This window comes from Benincasa hispida, chromosome 11 (genome assembly GCF_027475165.1).
Source record: "Benincasa hispida cultivar pf3 chromosome 11, pf3_genome.v1.1, whole genome shotgun sequence".
Lineage (NCBI taxonomy): Eukaryota > Viridiplantae > Streptophyta > Magnoliopsida > Cucurbitales > Cucurbitaceae > Benincasa > Benincasa hispida.
In genome coordinates this window covers 6387078-6398568 of record NC_143488.1, presented here as the reverse complement: position 1 = coordinate 6398568, position 11491 = coordinate 6387078, and the positions used below count along the sequence as shown (strand labels likewise).

Sequence of the window (11491 nt, the reverse complement as noted above, 5' to 3'; positions counted from 1 at the left end):
AATCCAGGAAGAGAACGAGATAAGGCCGAAAGGTGAATCTAAGATCCGGCCTGCCATATACTTGATCGAAGCTCTATGTAGAGATCCCTGCTACCGGTGGAGCAAGCCTGAGAGGGAAGCTCTTCCTGCCATCGAAACCATCCGATCCGGTAAGCAGATCTCCATCGAATTTGTGCCAAGACATTGACACTTGTTTGTATCTATTTTATCTCTCTTTCATTGTATTCCATATTTTCTTTACCTCTTCATTCACAAATCATGTATCAAACGCTTAGTAGAAATATTAAATGTTTCGACAGATTCCATCTACCATTTTTTGTCTATTTCCATTCACCCATTAGTCACTTTCTTCGTGATGTTTTCTTAATCTCCTGATGAGCAATATGAACCACCAAAAACTTAATCTGTATTAAAGTTATAAAATATGTTTAGATAAAGCATGCTAGACGACATCTTCACCTATGAGAGCAGAAGTGAAGATGTTATTCTGATCTATTGAGAGAGGGTCAGAAGAGTGCATTAACTAAAGCGAGTAGTACTTCCAGACATGGAAGCAACCTCGCGTTCATTATGTTAGACTCTGTTTCACCACAGACATGTGGGGAACATGGTCGATCACTGAGAGGTGTACGCAAAGAGAAGAGCGGAACAGTATTTTTACCTTCAATCCAATTAAGAACTTGCGTTGTTTGTAATACTTATCTTTCTCTTTCTATTCTGTTCATAAGACTTGTCGCCACATCCCACATCTTTGCACAACCTTCACAGCCAGCCTTAGTCCTAGCATCTTGTACATGAAGTCTGTATCTTGTAACATCTAGCTTAGGTTTATGTATTTTTATGTTTTATCGCATCTTTACTGCTTTCCTTTATTTTACCGCAATTTACATAACTGTACAAACCCTTTTATAAAGAATTGAAAACCTGGTCGCATATACCATGAACATACCGCAATAACCGAAAACCAGTTCCCCGTGTTCGACCTTGGATCATACCGAGAAACTTGCGGTGGAATTACACTTGGCTCCATCGTAAGGAAACTTGTGACAACGCAGAACATACTACATGAATATTCCTAATTTACGCATAAATAGAAGTAGTATCGCATTATTTTGAGCATTTAATATCATACATACCTATGACATCAACAATTATGTGCTCGGATTGGAAGTTAAACATCAGCCTGGATGGGCAGATGTCGATTACATCTATAGCCCACTCAACTACAAGTAGCACTGGATTATGTTGGTGATAAACATAAACCTTGGGCACATCCTTTTGTATGACCCACTCCCCAAGTACATCACACAGAAGGATCTAGTATCATTCTTAGGGCCCCTATGCTTCACTCTCCCTTCACTGGCACAGTTCCGCAACTTACATGCTATAAAGCCCGACCTTGTATATAATCTTTAGAGGTTGAGCCATGTCAATACAGGCTTCCTACAAGGGTTAGGTACACTGGATTGTGGGATATTTTGTCTCAAGTTCTTCGAATACTTGGTGATTGGGTCAAGTCTGGAGAGTTTACAGTAAGATAAAATGCATAATTTTAGGTTGCAATATAGTGTCGAGTTGTGGGCCGATCAATTTTTTTATTAGGTCTTTCTATGTAAATTTTGACTATATTTGTAAATGTATGAACCTGTTAATTTTATATAAGAAAATTGTATATTTCCATAGTATAAGCTTTCAAGAAACTGTATGTATATTTCCATATTAAGAAACTATATGTGTATCGTGTATACATGATTTAGTTTTCGTGTATCAAGTAACATGTATCGAGCATCGAATATCGAGTAACTTGCATCAAGTATGATTTAACATGTATCGTATATCGAGTATTGTAATTTCAGTTAATGTTTATCGAGTATTGTTGAGTAATTGTGTATCGAGTAACATGTAATGCGAATTGAGTAGCGAGTAACGTGTAAATTGAATCAAATATTGAGTATTTATCATAATGTCTTTGCTTTACAAAATGAACAATCTATAATGTAGAGTAATAAATTATAAAGTATTTATCAAAATGTTATACATTATTTGACATCGGTTGTGTTTGGGTCCCTTGAGTCTCGGTCCTTATCCATTTGTTGCTTTTGGATGTATCAAGTGGTTACCCTTTAGATGAGTACCATCTACAATAATCACGGGTCGACAACTCTTAAAACCTCTTAAACTCGCACCTAGTACCATGAACATATATTTGAAATATTTTGATTCTTCAAGCTCGATCTCAAATATAGTTCCAAGATTTTCTATCTTCAGCGTCTCACTAATAGCACTTAAAATGTGCTATCTTCTTCTGCTTAACTCAGTGTTGTTTAGCTACTTAATTAGGTTTAATTGATTATTTTATAGGACTCGAGTGTACAAGCAGATAGATTAAGCATTCGAGACTTAAGGACGCTAAAATGACAAAATTAGAAGCTAAATTGTTCAAATGACCAATAAAGGAAGGCTATTGCACTGTCGAGCGTCGCAACGCTACTATTTAACCTAAGTCTGACGCTAGGTTGACACTGTAGAATAGAATGCTCGAATGCAGGACAGTGTCACAATGCTGCTCCAAGCATTGCAACGCTCCAGAAAATCAAGGACGCCACCATCGCAATGCACTTCAACACTGGTATGTCGACATTGTAAGGCAGACGCGGTAGCGTTGCAACACTCCTTTGAAGCGTCGTGACACTACGTAGTTTGATGCAAATCCCCCAGCAAGCATGGCACAATCGAGTGTTGTAACGCTCTCCCTAGCATTGCAATGCTGCGGCTGGTCTATAAAGGAACCCTTGGGGTTTAGTCAAAATCATCCCATCTCATCCCTTCTTCTTCCCATTTTTACCATTGTAGCCTTTTTTCTAGCTCTGTTTTTGTCCTTTTTCTTTTAGATTTTGTAATAAGTTCTTCCCCTTTGCCAGTCATGTTGATTCTCGACATGTTCCGTGGCTAAAGGGTAAAAACTTAGCTTGGTTTTGTTAATTTAATTTCATTCCAATTTAATTCTTGAGACTGGTTTTGTAATTCTGTGAGTTTTATTATGAATTTTATGAAATTTATCTTGAGCACATTCTTCAATTTTCTGGGATAATCTGACAAATTAGCTATGCATGTTAAATTGATTTTTTTGATTGGCCCTAATTTGTAATCGTTAGATAGTTGTCACTTAAAAGCATGAGTTAAGTAGGTTTGTTGTGTTAATTTGGATTCCAGTTAGCAAGCATTTACTTTTTAACAGATAAATTTCAATCAATTAATTAGTTAGACGATGGAAACTAATTAATTGGCTTAGTTTTGCCTTGAATCTTAATGTCTGTTGATTAATTGATTGGGTAAGGATTCTTGCTTTTCTCTTAATCAACTTGATTTTATGGACTACCGGTTAGGACTCTAATCGAGTAGGCTAAGTTTTCAGTTCAATTAATCTCACATCTTTTGAGTAGTCTATGATATAATTAATGAGCAATGGATTAAATTATAATTACCCAAACTAAGTGTTTTTTTTATTGATAATTTTCATAACTATTGCATTGCACACCTTTTTGTTTTCACAATTTATTTTAACAATTCCCCCCCCCACCCCCCCCCCCCCCGGTTACTTCCTACAAGTTCCAACCTTTTAGGAGTCCATATTTGGCTCTATGTGATTCAACTGGGACTTTCTACTCATACTATTAGTTAGTATAAAGGGTTTGTTTGGTGCATAAAAATTTATATGCACGGACCTTTCGGGAGTGTCACCGTAAGATATGGTCTGTCAAATTGGCGCCACTGCTGGGAAGCCAATAAAATCCTTAATTTTTTAAACTTGTAGTGTTTATCTTGCTAATCATTTCTCTCTTTTGGTGCATGACACACACTCCTAAGGGTGCTAGACAATTGTACTTTGTAGAGATCTCTAGGGAGGAGTGAAGAATCAGAAGAGAAAGGAGACAGCAGGCTGCTCTTGACAACGAGATTCGTGTTGAAGACACATTTGAAGGAGACGTCCCTGAAAATTTTCCAGTAATGGCTGAACGAGAAAAGACCCTCTAGGAGCTTGCAACCTTTGACTTCAGTCAGCAGCCCTTGTGCATTGCCTATTGATAATGGGCAGAAATGCACGTTATCATAGTGTTGAGTTCTTAAACAATGTTGGCTTGCATTGATAAAACATTTTAAATTGCGTCCATCAAGCATCAATTTCATAATATTGTGGTCGCATGCGTTCAGTGCATAGGAAAAGTTGATTTTTGTGTTTTTATGCAGAATATACGTTGATGCAATCAAGAATTGCGATCATAGGAAATCATTGGTCGAGCGCAACTTCACCGTAAGGCTTTATGATGATTGTGTTCGCAAATATTCGCCCGAGAGGGATTGCCGCAACTTGGTCAGCGCCACATGGTGGGCGCATCTGGGTGAAAAGCTAATTAATCGCAATGGGACAGAAAGCTGATGACAGTTGAATCTGAATTAAGTTGACAGCCGATAACGATCACAAGTACATTCAGCTTTTCGGTGACAAATATTCGACGCATCAGTTAGGAATTAAAGCAGTCCCATCTGTGCAATCATGAGAGAGAAGCCGACTTTCACCCTGGATGTTCTATAAATACCAAGGGCATCCTTTAGAAGAAAGGTTCACCATTCATTAATTCAAAATTCATACGTTCACACTTCTTTGTTCATAGTTTTCTTTTATTTTAAGGCAGATGCGAGAGAGAAGGTTGTGCCGGTAGATCATTCCGGTAAGCTTGGGAGAGCGCCGAAAGCTTCAAGGACAGAGAGAGGGCCAATGCCTGCGAAAGCAGGAACATCTTTGGAACTGAATAGAGATTGATAGTGTAAAAGCCTTGGTCAGCAAGGAATTGCTACCAGGTTCTCTACCTTTATCTTCCATTGTTATTTTGTACTCAAACTCATTTATAAAAATGGAATTTCCTTCTTTATATCTGTTCACTCTCTATTATTTACGCATGAGTAGCTAAATCAGTTGAATAGGTTAAGAAGCATTTAGCTAGCACAACTAGGGAATCTTCATTCTTTGCGATTGTCTTGTATTATGTATGCTTCATTCGTCCATTAGAGATACTCGGGAGGGTAGTCTAAGGACAATATCTAGGCTTGGGAAGGTCAAGTTAGAATCTAGGCTCAGAAGAGTTAGGTTAGAATGCATAATCAAGAGATAGGAGCTTAGGAATAAGCACTATTTGTTATCAACGCATCACATGCATCCTAAAGATAGGATATGATTGTATGCGGTCACCTTGCCTTTATGCATTTTGCATCATCGCATAGGAAAAGAGTAGAGACTTAGGGATAAGCTCTATGGACACTTTTGCATTCAACACATACGTCCTAGACTTAGGAGCATCACATTTGCATTGGAAAATGACTTGCTGTGCATGGTTGTAGCATGATCGCATAGTTTGACGCATTCCTCAGTGTATCTATCACACAATTGACTTTACTCAAATTCGCCGCATTTATTTATTTTTCATCAACGCAATGACAACAAACCCACAATTAATTGAGTTACCGGTCACCGCAAAGTTTTCATAAAAATTACCAACGCAATCTATTTTCACAAGTCTTTGAGTTCGACTTTGGACTTACCAGGAAACTCAATGGAATTTACACTTGGATTCCGTTGAGGAAACTTGAGTACACAACGCAATTTCATCATCGCATATCATTCATAATTCACTTCATAAAAATAATCATCATCTATCCTGAGACAATAGGTATCTTTGAACTTAAATCTGGCTTAATTCACTTACTTTCTGCCTTTTCTAGTCTGCAGGGCGAAGACCTACACAAACATTTGAAGGAATTCTATATCGTATGCAATGAATTAAAACTCAATGGTGTGACCCAGGAGTAGATCAATATAAGGACATTCCTCTTTTCATTGAAGGGAGATGCCAAAGAATGGCTCTATATTCTTCCTCCTGGAAGCATCGCATCCTGGGAAGAACTATAGAGACAGTTCTTGGAGAAATTCTTTCCAGCATCTCGAGCTGCTAGCATTAGAAAGGAAATTTACAGCATTATGCAGTTTGATAGAGAGACCCTTCATGAGTATTGGGAACGATTCAAAAAGACCTATGGTGAATGCCGTTAAAAGAACGATTTAGAACTAGAGCTGCAATCAGTGGAAAGTCCACCAATAAGGTAAGTGAACTTAAGAAATAAATATCTGACTTAGTTTCTATTGTAAAACAGTTGGCGAAAGTGGAGATTTGACAGCCCACTACCATTTTCCAAGTGTGTCATGGAACTAGCCATTCAGCTGATGTTTGCCCAAGTGCTCTGCAAGGATCAATTCCTAAGGTGAATGCCGTTAAAAGATACAATTATAATGGGCAAAACAGACGGTGGGACCCATTTAATCAGACCTACAATCCTCAGTGGAGAGACCACCAAACTTCAAATGGGGAGGGCAGAATGAGTAGGCCCAGCCTAATCATGGAGCTTCGTCTAGTTCAGGTATGTCCTTAGAAGACATTGTTAAAAGTCTTGTTGATAGTTCTTTTCATTTTTAGCAGGATACAAAGAAGGCCGTTGAATCTTTGGGAACCTGTCTCATAGCTAGCCACCTCTATGAGCAAATTGGAGAGACAATCTGGCAGACTCCCATCCTAGCCTGAATCTAATATCAAAGAAAATGTTAGCGCAATCACATTAAGGAGTGGCGAGGAGTTGGAGCCACCTGTTGAGCCAGCTAAAAAGCCAGAATTGGAAAATCTAGGAATTTATTCTTCTGCAAATTCGACAGTCTTACCACCACAAAATAAACTGCTTACTAGGCCAAAGGAAGCAGTTGCAAACAAGGACAAGGAGATTTTGGAGATGTTTAGAAGGGTTGAGATAAATATTCCTCTCCTCGATGCCGTCAAGCAAATTCCTAAATATGCCAAATTCTTGAAGAGGCTTTGCACGAGGAAAAGACAAGCCAAGGAGAAAGAGAGAATGGTGGTAAGTCAATCCGTATCTGTGATCCTACAGAAAAACTTGCCAGAAAAATAGAAGGATCCAAGTATGTTTTCTCTCCGTTGCATCATAGGCAAAAATAAAATTGATATGGTCATGTTAGATTTGGGTGCATTAATAAATCTTATGCCTTATTCAATTTATCAAGAATTAAAATTAAAAGACTTAACTAAAACTGGAGTTGTCATACAATTAGCAAATAGGTTCTTTATTCACCCATTAGGTGTCATAAAGGATGTCCTAGTCAAGTCAATGAGTTGTTTTTTTCTTGTCGAATTCTATGTTCTTAAGATGGAAGAGCCCACATCCATCTCATCTGCATCAATCTTACTTGGGCGACCTTTTATAAAGACAACTAAGACTAAGATTGATGTAGATAAGGGCACTTTGTTTGTGGAGTTCGATGGTGAGTTGGTCAAGTTTAATATTTTTGATGCTATGAAAACTTCCACCATAGGGAAAGTACATTCTTTGTGCCAGATTGATGTGTTTGACTTTCTTGAGCAAGAGGTGATAACGGGCAGAAATGCACGTTATTACAGCGCAAAGTTATAAAACAATGTAGGATTGTGATGCTAAAAATATACAATATTGCGTCCAAAGGCATTAAGTTCACAACATTGCGATCGCATCCATCCATAGCATTAAAACAGCTAACTTATGTATTTTATGCAGGAAAATGCATTGACGCAAGGCGGAAATGCGATCCAAAGAAATTAACGTCCGAGCGCATTAAAAGATCGCGATCGGAAGGCTATGCGATCATTTGCGCTTGTGAAAATCTACTCAAGAAGGTGGCCGTATAGAGCCGGCGCATCAAGATTGGCGCATCTGGGTGAAAGCTTAATAAATCACGATGGGACAGAAAGCTAATGAAGATCGATTCCGAATTAAGTTGACAAGCCGTTAACGACCTACTGTAGCAAGTACACTCAACTTTTCGGTGACAAATATTCGGTGCATTAGACAGAGAATTAATGTCATCCCATCAGTGCAATCATATGAGAGAAAAAGCTCTTCACCCTGAAGCTCTATAAATACCGAAGGCCATCTTCATTGAAGAAGTTCACTCAGTTTTACAGAATTCACCATATAGATAGAAGTTAGCCTTGTTCATAGTTTTTCTTTTACTGAGAAGGCGGAAGCAAGCGAAGGGAAATTACACCGAGAGATCGTCCCAGTGAACTCAGAAGAGTGCCGGGGTGCGTCAAAATCAGAGAGAGGGCCAACTCTTGTGGAAGCAAGAACATCTTTTGGGTAGATTAAAGATAACACAGTGTAAAAGCCTTAGGAAGCAAGATATTGCTACCAGGCTCTCTACCATTATTTTCCATTGTCATTTTGTACTCTGAATCTATTTATAAAAATGGAAATTGCATCTTTATATCTATCCACTCTCTTTACATTATGCATGAATAGCTAAATCTGTTGAATGGGTTGAGAAGCACTTAGCTAGCATAACCTGAGATCTTCATGCTATGCGATTATCTTGTGTTATGTATGCATCATTCGTCCATTAGAGATACTCGAGAGGGTAGTCTAAGGATAGAATATAGGCTTGAAAAAGTCATATTAGAATCTAGGCTCGGGAGAGTCAGATTAGAACTGCATAATCAAGAGATAGAGGCTTAGGAATAAGTTTTGTTTGCTATTAATGCATTCGCAAGCACCCTAGAGATAGGATATGATTGTATGCGATCACCTTGTCCTTGTGTGCATCTTTCGTCATCGCATAGGCATGAAGTAGAGACTTAGGAATAAGCTCTATAGACATTATCACATTCCTCGCATGCGTCCTAAAATTAGGAGCTACCGCATTTGCATTGGAAAATGAATTGTTGTCGCATGAGTGTAGCATGATTGCATAGCTTGAACGCATTGTCAGGGAATGCTAGCTAAAGACCTTCTCAATCCATTCCTCCGCATACTCAGTGTATCTGTCACATAACTACTGTTCCCTTAAATCAGTCGCATACTTTTTATACCTTAAACAACAAACCAACCAACACCTTGGGTGTTATCGCAAAGTGATCTAAAATTACCATCGCATATTGTTTTCCTTAGTCCCTGTGTTTGACCCTGGGCTTACCAGGCAACTCAGTAGGATTTATACTTGGGTCTTACTGAGAAAACTTACTCGTACAACGCATATTCCAGCATCGCATTCTACTTCATTATTTCATCGCATAAAATAACGCATCCAGTTTTGGCGTCATTGCCGAGGAACTTCGGCAATACATTGTGCTAACTATATATATTTTTTTTTATTTTCTTTGTAGCTTTCAATCTCTGGCGAATTATGACCCGAAGATTGAAAGAACGTTTCGACGAAGATTGAGAAACATCCACCAACAACAACAAGACAGAACTCCAAGAATGGCAGAACAACCGGAAGAGAGGGCCGCAAATGCAAATAATATAATGGCCAACCCCATCCTCTTGGTGAATGACTGCAATAAACCCATTCGGGACTATGCATCACCCAACCTATATGATTTTTTCCCAGGAATCATGAGGCCAACGTTGGACGGATCGAGGTTTGCAGATGATTCAAACGACCAGACAGTTTGGTGGAAGGCATGGCGAGGATCCACACGCCCATCTCCGGAGTTTTATTGAAATGCAACACTTTTATGTTCCCAAATATCTCTAACGAGGAGGTTTGACTAACGTTGTTCCCATTTTCCTTATGCGACCAAGCACGAAAATGGGCTTATTCTCTCGAACCAGGGGAGATAACATCGTGGGAACAAGTAGTGGAAAAGTTCATGAAGAAATACTTCCCTCCAACGGAGAATGCCAGAAGGAGAAAGCTGATCACTAATTTTGAACATGATATTGACGAATCGCTCAGCGATGCTTAGGCGTGGTTTAAGAGGCTGGTAAGAGATTGCCCGCATAACGGCTTACCAGATTGTTTACAGATGGAGATTTTCTACCAATGACTGAACCTAGCATCGCAGACGGCTGCCAATGCGGCAGCAGCTGGAGGTTTGCTGGATAAAACTTATGAGGAGGCCAAGAATATCCTTGATCGCATTTCTAAAAATCATGAAGACTAGAGAGAAAGCGATCAAAGATAGTGACACGAACACTGGGTCCATCGCATCCCTACAAACTCAAATGAACGCGATGATGAGTTTGATACAAGGCATCTCAATTAATAGCATGGGAACGCAAAAAGGACAGGTCAACGAAATTGCTCAAACGACCACAAGTTGTGTCATCTGTGGAGAAGCACATCCGATTGAAGAATGCCCAGGGAATTCGTAGTTCGTATGCTTTATAAAGAATCACCCTTTCTTTGATACGTATAACCCCGGGTGGAGGAACCACCCTAACTTCGCGTGGAAAAATCAACAACATAATTTTCAATCAGTGGCGCAAAAGGAAGGGCCACCAGGATTTTTCCTGCGAACAAACGGCCAAACGCATAACCGAGCTAGCAGTTCGAAGGTATTGTAATCTTCATCCTTAGAGAGCTTGCCGAAGCAGTGTATTGAGAAGAATGAATCAGTGCTTCAGAATCAAGCGATGTCCATCCAAAATCTGAAAATTCAGCTAGGACAGATCGCGGGCAAACTCAAAAATAGACCACAAGGAGCATTGTCAAGCTCAACTGAGCTCCCTCGCAACTCTGGGGGTACAGGAAAGGAACAATGCTTAGTAGTCTCTTTGCTAAGGGAAAAATGACAGCGGAAGTAGGGGAAGAACCCATCATGACCAACTTGAATGCGGTGACAACCGAGGACCCGTTGACATATGATTCAAAAGAGCCCCAAAAGATGAACCCAGAAGTTGCGTCCACCTTCAAGCCTCTAGAACACGAGATAGAAGAAGTCCAACTACCACCATTCCCACAAAGATTGAAAAAGAAACAGAATGATGAAGAAAAGATCGCTACAGTGGCAGTAACGCAAAATGCTATGATCCCACAAAAAATGTGTGACCCAGGAAGCTTCACGATACCATGCTCAATTGGAGGGGTCTACATTGGTCAAGCACTATGCGAACTTGGGGCGAGTATAAATGTAATGCCGCTATCAATCTTTAAACGATTGAATATGGGAAAACTCACGCCCACGACAGAGACTCTTCTACTTGCGAATAGATCCCGAATACCTCCCGATTGAGAGTTGAAAGATGCCGCAATCTCAATTGACAAATTCATCTTGCCAGTAGACTTCATCATTCTGGACTATAAAGCAGACGAAGATACGCCCATCATATTGGGGTGACCATTTCTCTCGACCGGTCGCGCTTAAATTGATGTGCACAAGTGGGAAATCTTAATGAACGTCAACGGGGAAAAGTTCTGGATTAAGGCAATCAAGATCCCAGAAGACCGAGAAAAGAAGAGAAAGTCGTCATGGACATAAAAAGTCCAAACTAAAATATGCAGTCCCTGCATTACCATGCAACTCAAACTCATTAGGGATGCAATCTTTTGGAATATCCTTCTTCCTATCAATGCTTCATGAACTTTCATTACCTTGCTTTTATCTGTTATTGTATA

At 39.4% G+C, this 11491-nt stretch overlaps 1 non-coding gene across 1 annotated transcript; it reads right to left on the bottom strand.

The window, feature by feature from the left end:
* Positions 1–9776: 9776 nt before the first annotated feature.
* LOC150032349 (small nucleolar RNA R71) lies at positions 9777–9883 on the bottom strand. Its single transcript, XR_016524942.1, has one exon. It is a non-coding gene; the product is annotated as a small nucleolar RNA R71 (small nucleolar RNA).
* Positions 9884–11491: the final 1608 nt, after the last annotated feature.